Source organism: Eleginops maclovinus, chromosome 13, assembly GCF_036324505.1.
Source record: "Eleginops maclovinus isolate JMC-PN-2008 ecotype Puerto Natales chromosome 13, JC_Emac_rtc_rv5, whole genome shotgun sequence".
Lineage (NCBI taxonomy): Eukaryota > Metazoa > Chordata > Actinopteri > Perciformes > Eleginopidae > Eleginops > Eleginops maclovinus.
This window is the reverse complement of record NC_086361.1, coordinates 13013857-13040695: the sequence shown is the minus strand read 5'-3', so window position 1 is coordinate 13040695 and position 26839 is coordinate 13013857. Positions and strand designations below refer to the sequence as shown.

Genomic DNA, 26839 nt, shown 5'->3' with positions numbered 1-26839 from the left:
AATGAAAGTAATTGGACCGTTTACACCTTTAATCCTTAGGAGTTCTTGTCAAAATGGATATCAAATATTTTCCCTCCAAGATAATTTTCCTTTTGGGCTCTTCTTAGATAATCTTCTTGATGCAACTGAAAAAAAGTGAGAAAGAAATGGTAGGCCTTTGGCAACTTATGACTGATTATTGAAGTATAGGAGCAAATACATGATGCAAATAGCCCTAGAAGAACAAACGGGGATTTTTTTACAGATTTTACCGAATAGTAGACAAACCTGTCCTGTAATGTTTTCAGATCAATGTGGTTTGCACATTGAATGTAAACCACAAGTGCTTGTAGTCATCACCCATTGGTTGTCCGACCACATCTTGAAGCCTCAAGTTTGGTTGATTTTAGCAGTCGCCATCTTGTTTTTTCTTAACACCAGAGGTTGGTGCAAAGTACTATCACACATCAAGTGAGCTGGTTCACAATCTCCTGAGAGAAGTGCAAAGGGTTTACGTCAGTGGATTTTTGTAAAACTTCCTCATGGAGCCAACATTTTGGATTTCCCTGTGAGTTCCTCTGGCTACCCTCCCTCATATACCACTGGTTTACAGAATCTCCTGAAAAACAGGAAGCTGTACTTGCAGCATAAGTAATGCTCATCACTTACTGCTCGCAACAGTATGTTAAAAAAATCCATATAATAATACAAAAGATTACTAAAAATATGAATTGACCCAAGAGCCAGATGTGAGTTTGATCCGATTGGCAGCTTTGTATGTGTGATGCCTCCATTGTTGCCAACTATATTTTTTGAGGAGAATACTGTCAGTGATAACCAATAATCATTTGGTGGTTCTTGTGGGTTTGAGTACAAGCATAGAACCAGTTTGTTTAATGCCTTTAAGGAAAAGTTAAAAAATAAAACCTCTTTAAAGTAATGGCATGATACAATTATTTGTTTTGGTTAATTGTGAATCATATGGCACAATTAGAGTAAGCAACCCTTTTTTTAAATTGTCATTTTGATTATTAAACTACCTTCTTTTTTCTCTCACCAATTAGGGAATATACTGAGAATTTATCTTGTGACTTTCGCTCTAGGAGCTCGATATCCCTACTAAATCATTCAACAGCACTGTTTCTCATTAGCCTGCTTAGTAAAATCTTCCTCAAAAATCTAATAAATCTGCGCCTGTGACCAAAAAATAAAGTCCTGCCTGCAAGCTCTTACAATTTTTTTTTTTGTTGCCTTTTCTTTTCAAAAAAGACTGGTACATAAGATGTAGAGCACTGCAGTCCTGAAGGCTGGTTGAGCTTCACCCTTGGGTTCTAGTAGGATGAAGAAAACACTGGAAGCTTGTGTTATGAGATAATCTGGGCTATGGTTTCTTCTGAAAATTCTTGGTATTAGCAATTACAGACAATCAAAGACTCTAAAGAAGAAAGTGGTATATTGAGTTAAACGTCCTGGTGGCATAATAAACCATGCAACGGCAATACAACTAGTTTGAGTCCAGCTGGGACCCTTTGTGCACGCATAGCAGCCTTGTACAGTGGCCATGTGGAATAGAAAATTGGGCATTTGAATCATTTTCACAAGACAAAATGTTTGGCAGCTTTGCATTGATTGATTATGTGTGTGTATCTACAAAAAATTAAGAGCATTCTGGGAAAAGATTGTGAAGAGAATCAACAGTCTTGAAAAAATAAAACAGCTAAAAAATCACCAGTGATGAAGACACAGAAAAGGAGAATGATAGAAGATGATTTGTGTCAGGATGTATCACGATTTCTGAAAAAAGAGCCAAAACGGTTCTCTAGAGATTGTTTTGCTTTGTTCCATGAGATCTTGATTTTTTTGGTTTATTTCCCCCACCCTTCCTACTCGCCTCCCAGAGCGACCATCGTTTAAATGCAAGCCAACATCTGACATTGTTGGGGCACGGTTTGTTTATGGAGGGTGATGGCTAGCCTCTGAGATGCAGGACTCACTTGGGACTGGACCAGTCAAATCTCGTCAGGCCCTGGATGACTAGATGAAACAGCCGTTCAAGGCCTATCCGCACAGGTTTGTGTTCAAAAGACAGCATGGCATGAGGCCTGGGAGACGCAAACGCCCATGGGTCCGTTTATAACAAAAAAATAAAAATAAAGTGAGAGGCTAAAAAAGAGCAGGGAGGAATGGAAAGAGAAACTATATGATTTATTTAGCATGTTTACTGTGCTTTTTCTTGGAGAGCAGATTCATTTTTTCAAGAAAACATTGACTTGAAATCCCAAGCGTTTCAATTTTGGATTCCTGTGGCATCTGACTTCAGCACTGATCCCCCGTTATTAGGCAGGATCTCTTTCACCTTCACGGGGAAGTTCCATTGCTTTAGTTTTCTATTTCTGGCAAATAGTTTAACATTCAAAGTGAGGAGCTGGATTTATAGGTGGTAATTGAAGTTTCAACTGAGAACAAAATACTAACAATCACATTTGCTTATGCTAACTAATGTGGCTACAAAATGTACAACAATTTAGTAGTTGTATTTTTTGTTTACCTTTTCAAGATGTGTTGCTGTCACAGCGAATAAGGAATGTGAATGTTCAGTGAGATATCTTAACCTGAACATAATAATGAATCTAACTTTTTATCACATTTTTTTAAAATTAAGAAATGCATTTTTAAATTAACAAGAGGCATTTTAAAATCATAAGACACAGGTTTCAACCCTAGCTTAAACAATTAGTGCCTTAGATTTCAATTTATTTATATTTATTCTGTAATAAAACAACCTACACGTTTGTTTTCAACCTAACTACTGTATGCAGCTGTTATGAATAAACACAATGGCGGTTTTGACATACTTCTATCTATAGGCCGATTAAAAACATCAATGCATGTGCGCTACACTCGGGTACATTTTTCCACAAAGCATGCAAAATCTGCTCGATGCTCATTGGGTTGGTACATCCCTTTAGTCCTGAGGGAAATACCATATTTGTAAAAGATTATACCTGCCCAACATTAGCATGACAGTATTATAATTAAGAGCATGATAGCAAACTTAAGTTAGCATTTAGGCCGAGTCACCAATATGCCTGTGTACAGCCTTTCAGAGCCACCACAGACTCTTATTAAAGGCCAGATCGCCTTTTGATTGACCGGGAAACCCGTTGCATACAAAAAAGCTCAGCTGAAGTTGTTTGGTTATTGTAAAGACTCCAATTTCCTAAGTGATACTAGTTGAGGTTACAGAAGCAATCACTTCCATTTGACACAATTAATTAAACCATATTCAACGGTACAACTGTATTATGCTGCAATAGGATTATTACTTGCGTAACATGGTGTGTGTATGCATGAAACCTTTCAGAGAAATGTCTCTTGTGATTAAAACTAAGCTTATAATGTATGCACCACTGGCTCTCTATTAAAACATCATGTAATTAACACCTTTTTCTACACCTTTAAATTGCTGATCGTCATTCTCATTACAACTGACTACCCTTTTTTCTGAAATATCAGCCTTTTCTAATGCCATCAAAAGTAGTCAATTTAAATAGCAGAACACCAGCAGAGGTTCCTCAAGAGGACGGAGGATAACGGTAAGTGTCCACTATTAAGTGAGTTGGTAAATATATATTTTTTAAAAAGGCCCTGATGCAAATGAGGGTTAGGACGAGACTACTTTGAAGCAACTTTGTAATGCAGCAGCGATTCATCACTGTGGCTGAAGATGCACTCCTCGCTGTCCTTAGCTTTATCTAATGAAGCCCCCGTATGCAAATGAGCATGCCCTTTTTCCTTGATTTCTCCTCTTCTGTGTTTACAGCTGAATGTGTGAAAGTGGGCGTTTCAATGTGGCAGAAATGTTACAGCACAAGCACTCTAAATTCACAGGATAATGTATGTATGGAGGACACGGTATTTATCTAAAGAATCACACTTACTATTGCGCACAACACACTCATGCACCGAGCTCTACTAGTTCGTTTCTTTAAAACAGATTTTTTTGAGATAACAGCAAAGTCTTCATGAGGATTAAAAACCTCATGTGTCAACTATGTAGAAACTCTAAGCGAGCAAAAATAGGAAAATATCTTTTTATACATATCAAATCAAATCAGATTCTTGGTTTAAGCAACGGTAGGTGTCACTAATCTTTATATCTTTACGTTTTCACGTAAAGACTATTCATACAGACAGGGTACGGACGGACGACACACTAAAGTGTTTTCACTTCAAGTTAAGCTTAGTTTATTTCTTGTGTTGTTTGCTTACAAAATGAATTGCCACAAAAGTAAATATCTCATTTAAGTAAAACCTACTTGAACAAATCGGAGGTATCAGAAGAAACTACAGCAGCAAGTGTTCAAAGAATGCAACTAGATTCGATGCACTGATTCTGAGAGACATTATAAATGTTGGCTTTTAAAAACCGATTTATGAGACAGTTTGCATAAAAGAAAACTCATGACTCAAACGCTCCAATCAAAGTGAAAATGTCATTCTCAGATCAGGATCTTCTACTGTGCGCGACCAAACAGCACCACAGTGTCATCCAAGATTCCCACTTTGCTTTTACCAAGTCAACTGCAGGCAACACACACACACACACACACACACACACACACACACACACACACACACACACACACACACACACACACACACACACACACACACACACACACACACACACACACACACACACACACACACACACACACACACACACACACACACACACACACACACACACACACACACACACACACACACACACACACACACACACACACACACACACACACACACACACACACACACACACACACACACACACACACACACACACACACACACACACACACACACACACCAAGGTTTAGCTTTTTTGGAAACAAATCCTCCGTTATTTAGACCCTAATGCCTTACTGTATGTGGAACACAGCTAAGAGCCTCGAATGCAGATGCATATTATTCTATATCTAAGTTTGAATCAAATTGCCTTCTCATGATATGAGAGGAAGCACAGGACGCATCCTGCCGTCAGCTATAGAGAGTAAAAGTCAGTTAAATAATGTGCGGTGAGAAGGAAGAGGAACATTGTGGAGTGTCTTCTGTTCTTCATAACATTGTATTTTTTTATTCAATAGAAGTGGCCGATAAGTCAAACAGTGTATAATGAAGAGAGAGCTGAACGGTCGGATAACATATTGCCAGACAGCAGCCATTAGCAAGAGAGCTGCAAAAGCACATCAGGGGGAAACTCAAAGAGATAGAGAGGCAACAAAGAAAGACAGGTGGAAGAGAGAGTGAGGGGTGGAGGCAGAGATGTGGAAGGAGCGAGGGAGAGAGTGCAGAGTGGAGTGTGGAGACTGATTGCCGTTGATCTTCACAATAAGCAGGGCCGACAAGCGGCGAGCGCGCCTCTGCTCCGACACTAATTGCCCGTGAAAGGTGACCCGCGGTGAGGCGGAGGTGCTCAGCTCCTATCGTCCTCGCCGCGCGACATCCGCCCTGATCGCACGCGACACCAGACAGCCGAGCCGTCACACCGGCCACCAGCCCCACCAGCTCAACAGCCGGAACCCATCCGGAGAGGGAGACAGACACAGAGGGGAGAGAGAGACACACAGAGTTAGGGGGAAGGAGGAGAGGGACTGAGAGGATTGGGGGGGGGGGGAACAGGGCAGGAGACGGGGAAGAATGGACCAAGATGGAGAGTTAAAAAGAAGAGAGCAGGAAGTAAAGGAGAGAAAGAGGATCAGACACGGGGACACACTGGGGAGAAAGAGAAGAAAGGAGAGAGGAAATGCTTTGTGTGAAAAGGATGAATTGAGAATGTGAATGATAAAGAATACGAAATATTACACTGTAGTAGTGCTGTAGGAACACACCAATTTGAGATGAACAGATCCCGGTGTGTGTATTATTGGGTAAAATAGAAACTAAAGAGGACCAAGGAGGAGTAAAAATTAACAATACATAATTTCTGATTAACTGCATAATCCATTCCATTTTTTAAACATACTTATAAATGTGACACAGTTTAAGAGTTCTGAAAAAAGATAGTCATGACCTCTGAGTAGAAACTAGGAATGAAGGCCAACATTATCTTCATTATAGATTACTGCCAATACATTCATGATTTATTGATGAATTAATTGTCCGAACACTGTCATAAAATAGCGAAATGTGTCTTAGCCCAATCAACAAACCAAAAACCCAAATATATTCAATGTAGAATGATATAGAAATAAGACCATCTACAACATATCTTTGTGGTTACAAGTGAACAAGAACGAAAGATGTGTTTCCTTGTCAGCTTGAGATTGAATCAGGATATTATCAAATCATAACGACTCTAATTTGATCTTTTTTGGATTTAATTAGCACAGATTACAAGTTCAATGTTTGACGTAGGAATGGTATGAGGGTGAATATGAGTTATGAGGAAGGACGAAATACCGGATAGACTAACACGAGGACAACAATAAACAAATACATGCAAGGATGCAAAAAGAAAGGTAGGCTGAATTAGTTGAGAGGGTTGCACTCATACAGGCCTCATGATTTCTGAGGGAGAGGATAGCAAAAGCAGCCGTTAGGGTGGCGACAGGGCTGCAGTCCTCCTGAAAGTCACGGGAGGATAGAGAAGTGTGAAAAAAACAACATAATGGTTACAGATGATGGGATGAAGTGGGGGTTGGTGCCATGAGATATAAGAGGGAATAGAAGGCTGCTCCGAGGACTGAGAATAAAAAGCCTGGCTGGAGCGGGCAGTGTGTGAAGCTGCAGGCCCTCCTCCTACTCCAACACTCCTCCTCGTTCCAGGACACACCATCTGAATGCTGCCCTGGTTTCTGCTGCCATGATTTCACTCAATTTGTTTAATACATTTCCTAGCATTACACTTCTAGTTGTAACATAAATGTCAATGCACCAGAAAAAGGTGGAGAAATGAACCATAATATGATTACGCATCTCATGTATATAGTCTTATAGTTGGAAATTAATTGTTTGATTTTTCTTTTGCATCCTCTACAAACATGTTTTACCGTAATGACTTCCCGTAACATTTTTAAAACTAGTGGGAACTTCCAGAAGCATCTTTATTATTGATTCCCCTGCTTTTCCTTGGTTTTTAAGAGGTTATGAGGGGGTAAAGAAGAGAGACAGGCCTGGATCTTTTTACACGTGGAGCCAGACAGCTGGAGCCCAGTGTGGGGGAAGGAGCTGCAGACCATTTTCCCAGCACAGATACGGATATATTGGAACGCAGTGGCCATTAATAACAACTCAGTTGTCATCTGCACAGTCATTGACCCCCAGACCGGTCAATATGTGAGGAGAGAGTGAGAAAAAGAGTGCGTATCCCTATACGGATGGGTGTTTACCATGGCATGAGCAAAAACTGCTTCTGAAATCACATAAATATCAGAAAATACATTACAAAAACACAGATAAATGCAGACTACAGATAGATATTTTATTGTGGCCATATGTATTCTGGATTCAAATATATGTGTGTGTAGGTTTTGATTCAGTTTGTGGTTAGCACCACCCTTTGGCAGAGCACAGTATTGAACATTGGGAGACGTGTGAGCGGTTCATGTTAATTAACCTCTTTGCATGCAGGCTGTGTGAATGATGTAGTCATGTTAACGTGGTACATGTGTTGGGGAAAACATGCCTTCATAATATAATGAGTTGTGGCAATAGGTCAGCTCTATATTCTCTGCTATAAGCATCTAAAACAAGAATAATTCCTGACTGATGAGTTCATATGAACACAACCCTCAATGCTTTGACTGGATTTGTCTGTATCCAACATCAAATGGGAAATTAAGCTCAGGGTATTAACTCTATTCAGACCCTGGTAAACAAAAATACAGCAGCTGTTGTCAGATATTCCCTTTGCTGACTTTATAAGGAACCCTCAAACACCATGGATTTATACTAGACAAAATAATAGCAGTTAGTAAAATAGCAGACAACTTATGGCGTGTGAGACTGACAATCCTAAGAGAGCAAACAAAGCTAAGTGACCAAAATAACAGCTTTGGGAGGAAACAAAAAAAACTGCTATCTTCTCAATCCAATAAATGTGCCTTTGGTAGAACAGTAATCATCATATTTCATGCTGTCACTTTCTGTATAATTGCTCGCCTTGGAAACGTGCTTCCCCGGCAACTTTCCCTATCCTACGGAGCGCAGCAAAGAAAAGACAGACACACACCAATTAAAGCGTGCTAGTTTTAGTTACCTGCACCAGCAGCACCTGACAAGTTAATTCTTTGCAATCATGTCATTTCTCAAACAACCCGACGTTACAAGGCCCCGCGTGTGTTTATTTTGAGAGCGAACATGGCAAACCGTGCTCAGGTGAACACTGTGCAGTCTCAACGAGGTAAGATGTGCAGGTATTGTCTGCTAAAGACAGGAAATGACTGTAAACCTGCAAGTGAGGGGGCAGTGAATAAGAGGCTCTGATTTTTCTTGTTGCCAGGCAGCTTGATTTCCAACATGAAATGATGATAGGTTGGTAAATAACGTGATCAAACATTTTCTGTAGAGTCAGTGTCCACTTCCTCAGTCATTTTAACAAAATTATCTACGTGTAATAAAGGATACAAGTGGGAAAAAGCAATTATCCTACATCCATCAACATCCATCCTTGCCAGGATAAAGTAAATAAGAAGACAACGTTCTGGCACGATATTGGTCACATTGAACTCAACTTGAACATCCCGTCTCTCTTAAGCTAGTGCTTAACACGCAAAGTCTTTAAATTTCAAACTGCGAGACGCATGCTTTTTAATTTAGTTGCTTGTGAATTAAAAAAAACGGAAACTTCTCACTGATGAAACCCAAACATTTGAAGCATTTAATAGGATTTTCTTTTTGAAAATGCATCTGTTGTGACCTGGGTTGAACCTTTTAGCAAATATTTTTCTCCTTCAAATTAAAGTCACATATTTACATGGGAACATAAAATGAGTGAAAGTTTAAACTTGTTTACTTGCTTCATCTGTAGTCGCATCTACAGCTCTGATGGAGCGATTCCTAACCTGAGTGTTGCTCTTTAGAAACTTATTTAGGCTGGAGATGATAATCAAGGTTCCAAAGTTCTCCAGTTTGGCAAAATATCCACAAGCCATCCAAGGGACTTTCTAATTAAGAAGTTACCACTGAGGCACTTCTGGTTCTTTTTATGCACTTGAAAAAAAGTTCCTTAACTTCCCCCAGTCCTGCACACTTTGTAGTGCCGCAGCATCAACTCTCAAAGTCTAGGAGGTTTGCTAGTTTCCCCCGGAGACTGTCCCGGAGATTTCCCTTTGCACATTTCCGTAAGACTACTGAGAGTGGCGAGTGATAACGCGGTTTAAGATGCTAACACCTCGCCATTAACATGTGGCCAGTCCTAGCGCCCTCTCATCAGCCCCCCGAGGGTTTCTTCCTCTGAAACGCTCTTTTAGCGGCTCCCTGACAGCCGAGCGTTTGGCTTTCTAGTTAATTAAAGGGAAAAACATGGCCTTAACTGGTGCATGGTCGCGCCCAGCCTGCATAATGGGACGTAATTAACTTCCCCTCATCGTTACTTCACTTCAAAGGGCTGCTTTTGAGTCAGCCATGCAGACACACACAGACGCCCACGAACACACACACATGTATAATATGTGTATTTATTACTGCTTGTGCGCACAGATAAAGCCCAGAGAAAAATATCTGTACAGCTCTCTTCTGGGAATTAAATATAAAAGCCTGGACTGTGGGGTAGATCCTGGAAAAAAAACCTGTTTCTGCCAACTACTGAGTGAATGCTCAAAAATAAACACACACAAACACGTTTATATATATACAGCTCCGGGAAAAATGGCTCTTAAATCTTTATCTCTACATGTATGGCAACCATTCCAGTGTCTGTTGGATTCCAACACAGAGAAAAATTCTCAGTAGTTTGAAGAATAAAATAAAAAAATAAAGTCATTTAACTCAAAGACATACCTATAAATAATAAAACAAGAGAACATGATAATGCTGAAGTGGTCTCTTCATTTTTTTCCGGGCCTCTGTATATATATATACACACAAACTGTATGTATATATATATCTGCATGCTGTTGTTAACAAAGCAGGACCAACAGGTTCGGAAATGTATCAGTATTACTTAAAATGTTGTTGCCTGTTCTGCCATGTTGATTGCTCCCAACCAAACATAAAACTATCATTTTATTTTGATATAAAGTGATGCAAAACTATTAAATATAATACTGCCTTAAGTGGTTATATATTCATTTACATTATACATGTAATCAATGCTTATAATTAAACTTCAATGTCAACATATTCACACACACACACACACACACACACACACACACACACACACACACACACACACACACACACACACACACACACACACACACACACACACACACACACACACACACACACACACACACACACACACACACACACACACACACACACACACACACACACACACACACACACACACACACACACACACACACACACACACACACACACACACACACACACAAAAAGAAATCTGAATGCTGACATCTGCCACATGCATTTGGTCGCCAACATGGAGGTGAGTCCAATGTCTCGACCGAACCAAGTTACCGTGAGTCTCCCAGCTGCGAGGGAGCAAGCGAGCGACAAGGCTCGGCCAAATCGGACTGATGGCTGGGCTCTGTTTGCCTTTTGCTGTTATTTATTCATGTGTCTATTCTTCCTGTCGTTACCCTCTCCGATCCAGCGTCTCTCCATCCTTTCCTGCCCCCCCCCCAGGTGCCAACGAGGAAACACTGTCTTGTTACATCAGGTGTGATATGTACCCACCCCCAACCGCTGGAAAAATGGGAAATTTCGTATAGCTAAACAAAACATTTTTTTATTTGAAACCTATCCAGATATGATCAATTTTAAAAATAGATTATTATTTTGTTGTCTTTTTAGAAATATAGCATTACAATTTATACTTTTGTATCTTACTGTCTTTGAAACATGACATGAAAATAACCCTTAGAAAATGTGCAAAAACAAATATTTTTTTCAATTGATCATCTTATCTTCTTCACTGTACCTCAAATGCTCATGAATAACACTGTGTAATATAGGGTTTTTAATTTATCTATGGTATCATTGCTGCTACTTACATGCATTTTTTACTTTTATTCATGTGTGCTTGCCTCTTTTTTAGATTTTAGACTACCCTTTTTATTTTTGCTTTTTAAATGGCACTGTCCCCTTTGCCATTTCTGACTCTTAAACATTTGACATATTTTTTCCCTGACTGTCTTTATATTTATTTTGTAAACTGGTTTGTGTGTATCTGACAGAGCAGCGGTTAAAATCTGCTTGGTGGCTGCTGGTGGAGATGATGGTTCCTGAACACGGTCAGTGATGGTCCATGTAGCAGTGTATGGCAGCGGGCGGGTGGGGTCAAATATGAGCACTTATGACAACACTGTATTTCATTGGTCACCAGTGGTCGACAACCCTGTTACACTTTGTATTATCTTGTGTAAAAATCAGTGAACCACACACACACACACACACACACACACACACACAGTCACCCCCCCTCATGGTGAACAGTTGCCATGTCGCAGTTGGTTTCCCTGGACGAGCTCCACGGTTACCCTGAATTTACATGTGTGCTAATTAGACTGGAAGAAATGATTGGCTGCTCACAACATTGCAGTAAAGAGGGCCCATACACAAACACACATGCATACATACATGCTCGCCTACACACACACCCCTGGTGGACGGTAATGCATTAGGGCGCGCCCCATCGCACCATGTCAACAGACACACCTCGGCTGGATTTGGGTACTGTCACATGTGATTTACTCGCCGTCAGACAACCTCACACCCCTCCCCTCGGAGCGTACACATCTATCTCCCTCCAAGCTGTGTGTGTGTGTGTGTGTGTGTGTGTGTGTGTGAGATTTCCTCCATACTGGGAATGTAACCCAACAACATATGCCATGTTGTCGTGTGTGTAGGTTGCTTTTATGAATGTGTGCCAGTGATATGCAAGTGATGTGTGCTTGGTGTGTGCGCGTCAGGGTGGTTAGCACCGAAACCCCCACAGAGCTACTCCATAATAGTCCTAAATCAGCCTTGTAATAATAACATCTCACCCTGTGTTATTCCTGCTGCAATCCTATGTGCTCAGGCCCCCCAACTTCTGCCAAAAAGCTCCTTAGATGTCTCCGCTGCTGGCAGGACACAGTGAGCTCTTTACCCTCCGCCTCACACAGTCTGCAGTGTGAGGAAAAAGTGAGGCTGAGCATATGGAGGGTGAGAGGCAGAGGTGTCCACAAAGCCATACGGTGTATCCAATATACAAAGGGGATTTTCTCTCATCAGTATCCTTTTTATATCCTTTTTTATCATCGATATTAGAGATATGAGATAAACGCTTTACTGTTACTCTCTCAGAGGTTTTACAAAGATGAGTTCCTCCCCTGGATGTCATTGAACAGTGTTTTAAAGCTGGTGAGCTGAGACCCTTTGAAAGTGGGTCATAAGATGTTCTGCCAGTGCCGTACTTAGAAGAATGTTATTCGATGGACCGTCTTCTCATAGACAAGGTCAAATTGGATTACTCAGCGGAGAACCTCTGTGTTCTTTACTATTAGTTTCACACCAGTGCAGAGAACGGTCTGCCTCTAGCTTTCGCTGCATAATCTGAAAACATTACACCATTTCAGTCCTCTTGTGTGTGCTATTATGCGTGTGTGTGTGTGTGTGTGTGTGTGCGCGAGTGTGTGTGTGTGAGACAGACAGTAACACACATGTAATAACAACAGGAACTCCATGCTAGAGCACGATTAAAATATTGCTGAGACACCACTGCTTGATTCGGAGAGACAAGAAGGAAATATTCCTCCAGCACTATGTCAAGTCTTTGGCAATCTTCCTTTCTTGCTCTCATTTTGCCAAACATTCCCATCCTCCCTCCCTTTTACTAATTTTCTTGTCTTTCTCTTACAAAGAAACATGAGCACAGCAATTATTTGTGTCCCAGCGTTCCGAAAAAAGTTCCCACTCAAAATCCTGCTCAATAATTGGATTATTTATGCAAGCGCTAAAACATGGATGCATTCGCAGTAATTACAAATGTTTATGTACATTTCATGCATTGCAAATTCTGAACCATCTGTGTGTTAAAATATGTTGTTTGACTTTTCATAATTACGTGTTCTGTGGGCCAGACATGTTCATGGTACAACATGTTACAGTACAAGATGTTTGTTTCATCAAGTTTTTGTGATTTTTTTTCTGAAGCAGAGCTATTAAGTGTTCTAATGCTACAAATGAAAAAGAAGGGGGAGGGTCTTACGCCTGAAACATTTAGTTGATTAATTGATTAGTCACCGTGGAGGAAATTAATGGGCAACCATGTTTATAATCAATTAATCTCTTTAGTAATTGTCAACTAAATGTTAACTATTAGCATTGCTTGCTCAGTCAATTGTAACAACGTGCTGCATTTTCTCTTTATTTGTGTTATAGCAGTAGGAAAAAAATTACAAGAAAAACTTTAAAAATAAAAGAAGAGCTACAGAAAGCACTAGGAGCAGTTATACAAAGTCAACAGCATGATGAAGAATCTTTGAAATGTATCAAGGATTAGAGGGATAACAGGAGTGTGTGTGCATGTGTGTGAAAGCATGCAAAATGGAAGAACATTAACACTGATACATTTCAAATGGAACAAAAACTGTTTTCAATTTTGGCCCCCTTATAGGTTTTGAGGTATCTATCGTCCCTCTAGAAGAAAAAAAAAGAAAGAGGAAATCATCCAATTTACCAAAAGAAGGACGAGCGAGAGAAGAATTTGACGCCCCAATTACAAGTAATTACCACTTTTCGCTCTCAACATGGTGAAATGATTCGATGTCTTTCGGAGGGTCGTCTGGTTTAGCTCAACACAGACATCTCCCTCTGCCTTGTGTTAGTGTTTGGCGGTGGTTAATACGATCGTTTGGTGGAGATAAAACACGGGGCGGTTAAAAATGATGGCGCTGGAGCTGGATCTGCTGGCTATAAATCACACAAGGTGGTATTGAGATGAAGTGAAGGTACGTGCCACGACAGCCTTTTCGCTGCGGCCAAGACCAGTGAGGATAAAATAAATACATCTCCCGGGGTGGGGGCGCAGTGTGTAAGGTGTGTGTGGATGCCTTACTCGTGTTGTGCCTTGTAGCAGGACTTGGAATACTGGAAAGACATCCATCAGCCAACCTCTCCACATGTTTAGATTAGACTGCACATGTGGGAAATGACCCTTTTTAAAGACCAGATCCACGCTTTAATGTGGGATCTTTTTGTCCAATTGTTCTGGTTAAACACACTGCTACTAATAAGTGAGATCACTCTAGGCAATGTCAGGCAGAAATGGCCCTCTATTAATGCCGTCTTTAAAGCAGTAATATATTGGGACATTTTCCACGTCAACCATAACTTCATCAACTGCTAGATCGACACAGCTAGGTGGCCGATTGTAATCTGAAAAAGAAAGTCTTCCAATAAACATTCATAAAGAGTGATGATCAATTAGGTGATTAAAGGGAGGTCAATCTTCTCAAAGTTCTTCATTCTTTATTCAAACTAATAAGCCAACATTGTTATTAGCTATTGGTTCGAGCTTTACAACTGCAATGACTTTTTGGTTTTGTCAGTTTTCTGTTCTATCTTCGTGTTTTGGAACATTAGTCAGACAAACATGAGAGCTGAAAGACCTCAGCAAAACAGTGGGGCACAATCTCTCAAAAAGATCTCTAGGATAAAAAATGTTTCTACTTTCTAACCAATGGCATAATGAGGTAACTGATTAAATACGTTGATCAGACTCACTTATTTCCAGATTAAGCTATTTTTTATATATCAGATAATTGGAACAATAAAAACGAGAACAGTGAGCAGTTTCTTCTTGCCAACATGCGTCCATTAGGACAGAGAGCATTCAGTCAGAAGGCAGTTTCTCACCTGTGGAGAAACCGCGGGATGAAAAGCAAACTTATTTTGAGGGTGACGTGACCCCTCTTACACCTCACATCACAACAAAAGCCCCTGGAGACAGGCTCAAAACGCCTGCTCCTCTCGGGCAACCAAAACACACACACTGGTGTAAGAGATACAGGTGAGGCACACACACACGGGTACAAATACACACACACTCAACAGCTCTTGCTCACTCCCAGTACTGCATGGTGACATCGACACGAGACAAACACAGTTCCAATCCACCTGGTGTTTTGATGCCTCACACACTCACACATGACAATGCATTGATTTTTATTTTCCTCCCTCCCCCTCTTTGCTAGCTCCGCTGTGTGCGCAGACGGAGCGCTGTGGAGAAATCCATTAAGCCGACACTTCTCGTTTCCATTGACTGACAGGCCTTGACGGGCTCGGGCTTTTGGCCCACCCGCTTGACTGGCAGCTCGACAGTTAAACAAGCCCTCCGGTTGCTATAATAGTTTAAAACACTTTCAATTACCCGAGTCAAACAAATCCTGCAGACGAGCGGTCGGGTGCTTCTCTACAAGCAATCCCACACCCCAGCAGGTCCTCCTCCGCCTATCGTTTGGTTTTTCTGTGGAGATCTTCCACACTACGATGAAGGGGAAGAGTTTTTCTGGACAAGGCAAGCATGAACTCAGAAATTGGAGGGTACAAACTGCTCTGAGAAAAGGGAGATGATTTTAAGGTGTTCTCAGAGCTCTCGGTGTGTATAGATGTTTGACTGCACCCTCCTCCCACGCACACTGCAGAGCTCGTATACACGTTTGTGACTACGAGATTCATAACAAAACCCATTAAACATTAAGTAAATCAGTTTTGACCAACCTCCTGACTTCTTCTGTGAAAACCACACAATAACCGGGGGTGGGCAATTTCCACAAATCAATGAAATCTCAGCGTAATAAGCCGGAGTCATAAATCACTTGTTAACAAGCACTTCACAGCAGCTGCAGTTCACTCGCAGGTTTAAACGCTCCTCGCATACTGTGAGACCTTAATTGCCAGTAAAAACATGAAAAAGGCAAATGGCAGATTTTTTTCGTAGAAGATTAAATTATCTCAAGCAGATTCTTTGTTTTAAAATGTTATATTACTTTTTTATTTTTAAATGTACAGCAACATGTCAACCCCGTGGAGCTCTTAGCATTACGAGTTACTCTGTGCAAAAATACTCAAAGACAATCACATTTCCATTAAGCTAAGTACTTATGTCACTGTATTACTATTATGTATTATTTATTTATCTTGAGTTGTGGATTCTCCCTGCTGTGAAACTGAATACATTACAGGCAACGATGAAAGCTTTATGAAAATCTGTTGTGTTTTTGGGAAATAAAATATAATAGTTTGGGGTTTTTTTCAGGGAAAATCCATCTGGGAATCAAATGTGATACTTGAGATTACATATAGACGTATGTATTGATTACATTTCTATTTTGTAAAACATAGTTGAATCAGTGAAGCTGTAATAGACAGTAAGCACCTGAATAATTATAGAAGGTAACAGGGTTTACAATAAAATAAGGTTATGAAAAACAGTTTTATAATGTGACAAAACCTATGATGTTATGTTGGACCTGACCTGAATTTAGGGAAGACTTTTAATGACAAGAGAGAAGAATGTAGCACACCACATGCAACTAACAACCTTCAAACTAATTCATATTTTAAAAGCAAAAATACGGAAAATATGTCAGGGCCTCAGAATAATTTAGTTGCATTTATTTTTCTTACCACTAATTCAAAATTCTAATTATGCAGAGAGGATTTTTTGTGTTCTTATTGGTTTGAAATGGCCCGAGAGTGTTGGCAGCACACCTTTTCTGGAGGTTCGTTTGTTTATGCATAATTATCTGGCATCACCAGCAGCACCTAGGGCTCTCGCTGCAGTAGTAATCTCTCTGTTGCCCCAGAAACACACGACACACACACAGCAGCAAAACACTGAAGTCATTCTCTCTTTGTCCTTGAGAGTCGTGGCGTGGAGAGGATGTGAGGTGTGTGAAGCAGGAGAGAGTCGGTGAGACCATTATTTCACCATTTCCTCAGTACATACGTTTGGTTGTCTACTAGTAGAAGAATAAGTAAAATATAGTACAAGAATAATGTTTCACAAATACTGTTTATAAGAATAATTTAAAAGGTTTATTAACAGTGAGTCTGCATACCTTCAATTGGGTACTTTGGTGTTGCCTTTTGTCAGTGTATATAAAATGTACTGTTGACATCAAAAAGTTATTGTTTAAAGAAAAATATTGAAAAGAAGACGCAACGCAGGAGGGTTAATCCATTACACAAACATTCAGACAGGTGGTAGGGAGTCCTGTTTCATGGGGGTTTCATAATGTGGGTGCTGACTTTCAGAATGGAGTACTCGGGTATTCAGGATTGTGAGTTTGTACACAGAGGTCAGATTTGACTATAGGTCAAACACCACATACAGCAGTTCTAAGATAACTTATCATACAATTTGAGATGTATCCATATTGGCAGGTAAAAAAGGGGACGCAACATCACCTGAGAGCATAAAAAAACTGCCAGTCCTAAACTTTTTGATGTCATTAACAATAAAGCATTTTTCATTTCTACTGTCTTTGTTCTCCCTCTACTCATGTGTGGTTCATTTTGTTCCTGGCCAGCCGTTTTGGCAGGCAAATACAAAAACGGGCATAAAAGTAAATACATTCAATAAACAGCATTTTTATCCTACATTGTTTTTTTAATACAGGAACAAACATGTCCACAGAGCTGACTGAAGAGGCTCCATTCCTAGTCGGCTAAACAGTAGGCAACAAAGTAATACAATTGATAAGTTTCTGTTTATTTTGTTTAAATGCAACCTAATTACTGCTTTCCAGCTAGCTGGGTCTACTTGCTGAAATGACACAACATTATGACAGGCAGTACGGAGCAGCAGCTACGCACAACTTCTGTGTTCAAAACAGTGCAGCTGCGGGAGGCTGTCCTCACACATGCCAGGCCTGACCTGTCACTCTGCTCAGTGTGGTCTGCAAACACTCCACAGGCGTTCGCTAACATCAGGGCTGTTAATGGCGGTAAACCAAAAGTACCCTAAAAGTGACTGGCCCCGCTTCTGAGCAACTGAAAGTATTAAGGACACACTCTTCTGAAGTGAGACATCAACATGCACTGACTTCTGACGGATTTTACTCAAAGTTCTGAAACGGCAAAAACATTTACTAGAACCGTACAGTGTCGAACAAATCAGGTGTGAATAATTTTAATGATCAATGCGAACTGCAGGCGTTATTTGAGTTGTGCAAAGCCTGGTTAAAGGATTGTAACCCCCCCCCCCCCCACTGTTTACTGATCGGCCTCTTTTGGTGGCTGGCTCTAACTATCCTTATTGATATTTTCTGACTAATATTATCTGTCAGTTTGGCATGTTGAGAGCAGCTTTGTGGGGTTTTGAGGTTTGGGATTTTCACCACAGTACGTCGTGAAACAGAAGTAAGTCATCCAGATTTGATTTGTGAATGCCCTGTAGCCCGATTGTCTGAAACCCTCTGCAATTCAACATCTGGAAGAGGAAGACATGGTGGGTCAAATCCAACAAAAAGCAGAGTATTGGTTGTATAGTTTCTTTATAAACCTAAATAAACTCAAATGCAGCACAAATACTATGTATACTTGATTTCCTGCAACACAAATAAAAGGACGTCTAAACATATGCATAGCTCCGCAGAGTTTCGATGAGGACATTGGACCTTTCTTTACAGACGTGCAAGAAAACAAAACGTAAATAATGAATGGTCTAACAAAATAACCAAAACAATGACGGATGTGTTGATGCGTAGTGATGCGTTTGATGTTCACCTGTTAGAACCTATTTTTTTTATATGTTGACATAAATTAATCATGCAGCTGACTTGCAACTGTCTAAAAATATTTAGTAAAATACTACAGCAATATATTTTGGGAACGTGTGGATTTTTGATAATTATGTGATTGATTGGTTTCTTAAGTTTAAAATGTAGGTCGTGTATAATTTAAAAACTATATTAAAAAGTGTAACAATTCTTCACATGAATTAAAATTAGATGGAATGAAGTTGGGTTGACACGTCTGGACATCTGTGAGTACATGCCTCTCTCTGTGGTGCTTTCTCAGTCGTAGTGTAGTATGATCATAAGTAAGCAATCTAAAGTCAGAGTAAGTGAGTGGTGACTCAGGAGTGAAGGAGAGCCACGGTGACGAACTCCTCCTCCCTCCTCCCTCCTCCCTCCTTCCTCCTCCCTCCTCCCTCCTCCCTCCTCCCTCCTCCTCCTCCTCCTCCTCCTCCTCCTCCCTCCTCCTCCTCCTCCTCCTCCCTCCTCCCTCCTCCCTCCTCCCTCCTCCCTCCTCCCGTCAATACAAGCAGGCGCCACTGTGCAAACAGCCCAGGACACACCATGTAAAGTGACTCTACAATCCTCTACCCCCAACCCCCCTCGGACACTCTTCGCCCCTAACAACAAGCATTGATTTTCCTCCTGATGAGGATCTAGCCGGCATTTAATCTAACATTGTAGCCCCTCGCTGTAGGACATGGCTGAGCATGTCATGCTAATCGATTGGTCACAGCATCAAACCACTGCAGGTTGAGCAGAGAGCACTTTACCTCTGCTGGAGAGAGCTATCTATCTATCTATCTATCTATTTATCTATCTATCCATCCATAGTATCTCTCCATCTACAATATCTATCTATCCATAGTATCTATCCATCTACAATATCTATCTATCCATAGTATCTATCCATCTACAATATCTATCTATCCATAGTATCTATCCATCTACAATATCTATCTATCCATAGTATCTATCCATCTACAATATCTATCTATCCATAGTATCTATTCATCTACAATATCTATCTATCCATAGTATCTATCCATCTACAATATCTATCTATCTATAGTATCTATCCATCTACAATATCTATCTATCTATAGTATCTATCCATCTACAATATCTATCTATCTATAGTATCTATCCATCTACAATATCTATCTATCCATAGTATCTATCCATCTACAATATCTATCTATCCATAGTATCTATTCATCTACAATATCTATCTATCCATAGTATCTATCCATCTACAATATCTATCTATCCATAGTATCTATTCATCTACAATATCTATCTATCCATAGTATCTATTCATCTACAATATCTATCTATCTATAGTATCTATCCATCTACAATATCTATCTATCTATAGTATCTATCCATCTACAATATCTATCTATCTATAGTATCTATCCATCTACAATATCTATCTATCTATAGTATCTATCCATCTACAATATCTATCTATCTATAGTATCTATCCATCTACAATATCTATCCATCTACAATATCTATCTATCTATTGTATCTATCCATCTACAATATCTATCTATCTATAGTATCTATCCATCTACAATATCTATCCATCTACAATATCTATCTATAGTATCTATCCATCTACAATATCTATCTATCTATAGTATCTTTACAACTACAGTATCTATCTATCTACAATATCTATCTATCTATCGTATCTATCCATCTACAATATCTATCTATCCATCTACAATATCTATAGTATCTATCCATCTACAATATCTATCTATCTATAGTATCTTTACATCTACAGTATCTATCTATAATATCCATCTATCTATCCATCCATCCATCCATCTATCCATCTCTCCATCCATCTACCCAGAGAATAGCATCTAAACGCAATATAAGTTTCTCATTTCAAGGGCAAAGAAGAAGAGGATTATATTTGGTGCTAAATCCTCTAAACCAGATGATCATTTACATTTAGTCACAGCACTTCTAGGCACTGTACGTGTTAGCCTAAATGCAGCATCCAGCCTCCTGAGGAGCCCATTGTTTACCGAGATCTGACTTGACCAATGGTGCTGCGATTAAAACGTGGGTGGGTGTCCTCCCATAATCCCTCCCTTTGTCTATTACAAACCCCTCTTTAGGCAAGGACACTGCTTTTAAATACTGCCATATGCAAATTGTTGCACACAATTTGCATTTCTAAATATTTCAAGCCCTAGGATTCACTGGATTCTCGTGTCTGATCACAGACTGACGCACCTCTGTCAATCATATAAAACACTCATATGCTTCTAACAATGAGTCAGAAATGCATATGTATTTCATTACGACCCGAGTGAAAATACTTCCAACTAGGGAAAACACAAGTGTGTTTGTAAACTGCTTTTGCACCTTCTCAGCTAGAAACTATTCAGCTATTAAAGCACATTTATAATTCTTACAAACACTATCTATTTGGTCAGCTTTGATAAGGACACATTAACACCGGTAAACTCTTGAAATTCAAATAAAAGTGTTTTTCAGATTTAAAAAAAGGTGGAGTTTTATACTCTGCCGTTTAATTATTTCTTCATTTTACCCCACTGAAACATAACGCAGGCTGCACATGATGTTGCAGAGGAACAGAATGAAGCAGATGAAAGCCAAATAAATAAAATGCATACCACTATAGAATTTATATACATGCTGCACGGACACAAATTATTGATACGAGACAAAAAGCTGAAGTCCCTATTTTCTCTGCAATCACTGCGTTTTCCTTCTCATTTTGCTTGGCATTTTTCTACCAATAACCACGTAGTGTTAAACATAAAACATCACAGAACCATTTTATCTAGGTCTGCATTTTATCACACACAGCATCCCCATCCCCACCTAAATAAATAAGCAACATATAGACTGCATCCCTATTGTACATCAAACACAGGCCAGATTATATGTGACAAGAGTGGCAATTAACCATTTCTCTCACTCTGAATTCAGACCATAAAAAAGATGATCAAGGCTGGTTGAAATCCACAGACTATGCATAATTTATGTGGCTGGTACAAAATACCGTTCTGTTGCAGTTCTGTTCATTCACTCGACTAATTCATTGAAATAAACCGTCCCAGAGGGATATCCGTGTAATCAAGCCTAATCCCAGATTGATTTGAGAGCAGTCGAAGACAGAAAGCTGGAGAAATCTGGGAAAGCTCTCTGTCACAGGAGGGAGACTGCGGGAAGCGGGGTGATCGGAAGAAACCGTTCTGGAAGCTCCGGTTTCAAATGACAGGATAATAAAATAGCTCTGGAAAAAAAAAAATGAAACAAATGACCGAAATGTGATGATTGTTTAAACCACACTGGCTTAAAATGTGGAGTTTCAAAGCCTCAAAGTGATTAAGCGAAAAGCCTTGAAGTAGGCCTACTGGTTAGTCTATTCTTTTGTATTCAAAGCCCATTTTTTCTGAAGATTCTCAAGCTATCGGTTATTTTAACCATATATTGCTCACATCAGCATATCACACTGATTCGATTAAGTGTGTGTGCGCGTTTGTGATGGCAGTCATGTATTTATTTATTCTGGTACTACTGAAGCTGCACGCTGTGTCTGAGAGAAAGCACAGAGGGAAGCTGAGATTCCAGGATATTGCAAGAGTAAATGAAAGAAGAGTCAGTGACAAGAAAGACAATACAAGAAGTGGACGAAGAATACACATTATACTGTCATATTTTCTAAGATTTAATACACGTCTCATATATGAAAAGGCAGACACGGAACTGCAACATAAGTAAAGGAAAATATTTTCAATCAATGCCTCCTAAAATACACAATTTAGAGTTGGTTTTCTTTTACTTTTCTCACTTTTTATCAATTGTGAATGTCAATATTAGGTGTTTAATTGTTTTACATTTTAGATATATTTTCTGCTAAATGAAAAAAAAAGTGATGGCGTGTATCCTAAATAGAATATTATCCACATCATTTAAATGTGCAAAGCTGATCCCTAACCACCTTTTCTCTCCATTAGTGCAGCAGCGGGGACACATTATGGTCCCTGTCTTTGTTGCAATTACCCTCCGACACGCTCTCCTCTACACTCACGTGGCTACACAAGGGTTTCATACACGAAAAGACTTCCCGAGGAGCTTTGCTGCATCATTTTCCTTTCCCACGGAGCCTGCAGCCTCAGCGTGCCCCACTTTGACGAACACACGGCGGACTTAATGTTCTGCTTTGTCCCCTCGCTGCCACCACCGGAGAAAAAAGGGCCTCATCACTAAGGTTTTAAACACAGTGATACTGAAGAAAGAAATGTTTATAATGTGACAATATCTTCCACTTCCAAAGGAACAAGAAGGAAAGTAATTATATCAAAATTATTTCAACAAAAAAGGTGCCAATTCATGTAAACTAGTCATAATTTGGCTCACTGTCGAAATAAATAACGTGTGTTTTAGCTCTAAAGCAAACAGGAAAGTTCAGCAACACTATGTTGTGTTATGCTGTCTACTCAGGTAAAGGAATCTGTACTAAAGGTCATCAAGCTCCATCTACTGACGACACACCGTCAATACAAGTCCAATGCAAATACACACACATTATGCCAAAGCATTATAGCAGGGATGTCCAAACTACGGCCCGGGGGCCAAATGCAGCCCGCAGGCCATTTTGAATCGGCCCTCAGCAAATTCTAAAAGTATAATGGAGTATGGCCCACAAATTAAACTTTAGCTTGTCTTATATTGTACTTCTCAAATATATATGTTAAAATATATGACACAGTATTCATGTGTTAATGAGCCCAATTTTCAAATCATTTCAGTCATTCAAAATGTAAAACATTTTCTAAAAGATCTTAGTTGATAAAAAAAAAAGCCCAATAACTTATTTCCATAACAAGCTTGAAATTGAACCTTCATATTTACTCTTATTATAAGCATTCTGAGGCTTCTGTTTTAAGGAATGAGCTGCTAACAAAATAAATGAAACCCTAAAGAGAGACGGGATGTGGGCTGTTTTTTCCTTAAAGCATTGTCAAGTATTGCGCATTATTCACCTACATTTGATTTGTTTTGCTAACTTACTACTTAAGTTATGAGGCTATATTCACCTCTATAAGTGGCCCAGCTCTCCGTATATTTTTCTGTACGTGTCCCTCGGTGCAAAAAGTTTGGACACCCCTGCGTGGTGGTGTTTCAATTGCTTTACCGCATTTCTATTCAGGACGAACATTTGAGTTTTGTATTTAATAAGGAAATGACTGCATTTGAATGTCTTACTGTCTATCATCCCTCTCTTATGTATACTAAACACTATGATAAAACATAGTTTACCATCCATAGCCCATTTTTCAAATATGCATTACTTTTATAGAGGCTATAACTTCAGCATTTCTTAAAAATAATTACAAAAATAAGTGTAATGTTTTTGCCATCCAGACTTAGGACTAAATGTCTTTGTTTGTAAAGTTATTAAGTGAACTCATTTTGGTTTTCGACATTTTAAGAAATATTTGTTTTAAAATTGATTTTATTTACACCTCAAAGACAAAATGATGGTTAAGAACACCAACATTTACACTTTACAGCTGCATGGTGCCAACAGAGGCAAAGTAGTTTAGAGGTTATCTGGCGCCATCCACTGGTCACACATGGCCCGTACAATAACATGCTTTTTCTCTGAGCTTAAGAGAGAGTAAATCATGTGGCACAAATAAAAACAAACACATTCCTGACTATCCCAGGCATTGTCTTTATACGTATACGGTTTCACACCTTTACATTACACACTGCAAGTGTTAACTAGATCCTTCCACGTATTCTTCTTACTGTGAGTTTGTATGCACCAGATATATCAATGCAAATTCCTCTTAGGTGTAAACCTAATTGGTAATAAAACCGATCCTGATTCTGATTCTGTTTATACTTTATTGAAATATGTTCATCCTCTAGATTTGGAAACTAATTTACTCAATTCTGTAGAAGATAACAGAAAACATGCCAGCCTATTGCTCTAGTTGGACACAAAAATGAAAAGGGTTTTTATCCAGGCTCTGGCAAAACTACACCAACAACTATTTTCTGAAGACTGAATCATAAAGAACTGTCATATGAAGTTTTAGCTTGAGTAATCAATGTTTTTTTTTAACTAAATGTCCGTATATATTTAATTGTAAATGTACTAATTTAATGAAGGCTATCATGGTGAAACACATGCGTCATACAGGCTGAATGGCTAAAAAAAAAAGGTCATCTGGCTCCATCTAGCGGGGATGTGAGGCAAATACAATACCAGCCAAGAAGCAAATACACCACACTTGTTATATATCTTTACCAATATTGTAGTAAATATCATTACAGTCTAATAATCAAAATCCTTAAGATTTGGAGCCCTCCACCCAGAACCAACATCATATAAATTAGACATTAGGAGCCAATATAACCTTCTCTGTCATACTTCTCTTAAGGCAGGTTTCCCAAACAAATCACATGCCAGCACATCACAGTGATCGACAACACACTCCCTGCAGCAGCTCTGTACACACCAAATAACTCCAAATGAAGCCTATATTCAAAGAAAACACGCAGAGCAGCTCTACCTGGCAACTGCTCTCTATCAGATGTGTTTGAGTGCGTGCGCGCGCGTGCGTGTTTAAAAACATGTTTTGAACATTACAGATAACATGTAGCCTTCATGCCATGATGGCTGTTTGAAAGTGTTATACAAACGAAACTATAAACAGAACTTTATGAATCATATTATTCTTCTTTTTCTTCTTTGTCTACAAATGAGATATACCACATGTTCTAATACCAAACTGGATTAACTTTAAAAGCGGTATAAACTACTTTGGAAGTAGTACCTAAAGTGAAGCTTTTAAAAAGTTCAACTATCTCCTCACATCTGTTTTGAAACATGTAAAGTAGATGATAATACATTTTAAAAAATGCAATCGAGTGAAAACTTGGCCTGCTGCAGCACCCCCTCCCTCTAAAACTAATTGACTGTTTGTAATACCGTGAATAAATGTTAATAAATCAAAACACAACAGCACAATAACACAAGCCTTAGGTCCAACACAAAGAAAGTAACTTGCAGACCGAATAACTACATTTAGTTTGTAGCAGCAGGTTGACAGCTAGCATAACTTAGCCGTACCAAGCAACAATGAAAGTTAAAGCTCTGTTAGCAAAAGACATGTGTGCTTCAACTTTAGCAACCCGCAGCAGCAGCAGCAGAAACAAAAGTCAAAAGCGACTCACCATTTTGAGAAAAGCCCACTTGAGAAAGAGCTCCGTCCAACTAGAACCGTTGATAACTTCAATGGTAATGATTCCACGGGTGTTGACACAATTAGGTAGATTTGATGGTGGCCATTGGCTGTCACGAGGCAAGGAAAACGCACCTGTAGTCAAGTAGCTATTGTGACGTAGCTGCATGGCAACATGGGAACTGAACTTACAACCAGATACATAAAGTACTTTTTGGGAGAAAAATACAAATGTTAGGCTGAATTCGGTAGAATATCTATGAACATGATAGAACCTTATATTTATTGTAACGTTTTTAATTTACAAGATATAAACGCAAATATAGCAAGTTACACCCAATTTCACAGCATTGTAAATTGAAAGAATAAATGAAGAGTCTAAAACTAATTAACACATTTCCAATTCTACTGTATTTTAGTTATAATCCGATGAAAGATATCGTCATTTATCTGAAGTTTAACACACCCGCATATCTGCAAAGTTTAGAGATGTGAATGTTCAAAAAGAAACATACAGAAACATATATCCTGACTAGTGATGGGCAAGTTACTTCCAAAATGTAATACAGTAGCCTACATATTACTGGCTTTGTAAAGTAATAAGTTACATTACATTATTACTGTCTCTGAAATGTAATGCGTCACACTACTTGTTCGTTACTTTGAGTTACTTTCACCAAAAAT

The 26839-nt window shown here is 39.3% G+C and overlaps 1 protein-coding gene across 1 annotated transcript in view; it reads right to left on the bottom strand.

Annotated features, from left to right (window-relative positions):
- The window catches only part of tshz1 (teashirt zinc finger homeobox 1), a 141144-nt gene extending 114876 nt beyond the window's left edge, over positions 1-26268 (bottom strand). The window contains exon 1 of the mRNA XM_063899993.1: positions 26148-26268. The gene's annotated coding sequence lies outside the window, so the exon portion shown is untranslated. The remainder of the gene's footprint in view (positions 1-26147) is intronic.
- Positions 26269-26839: the final 571 nt, after the last annotated feature.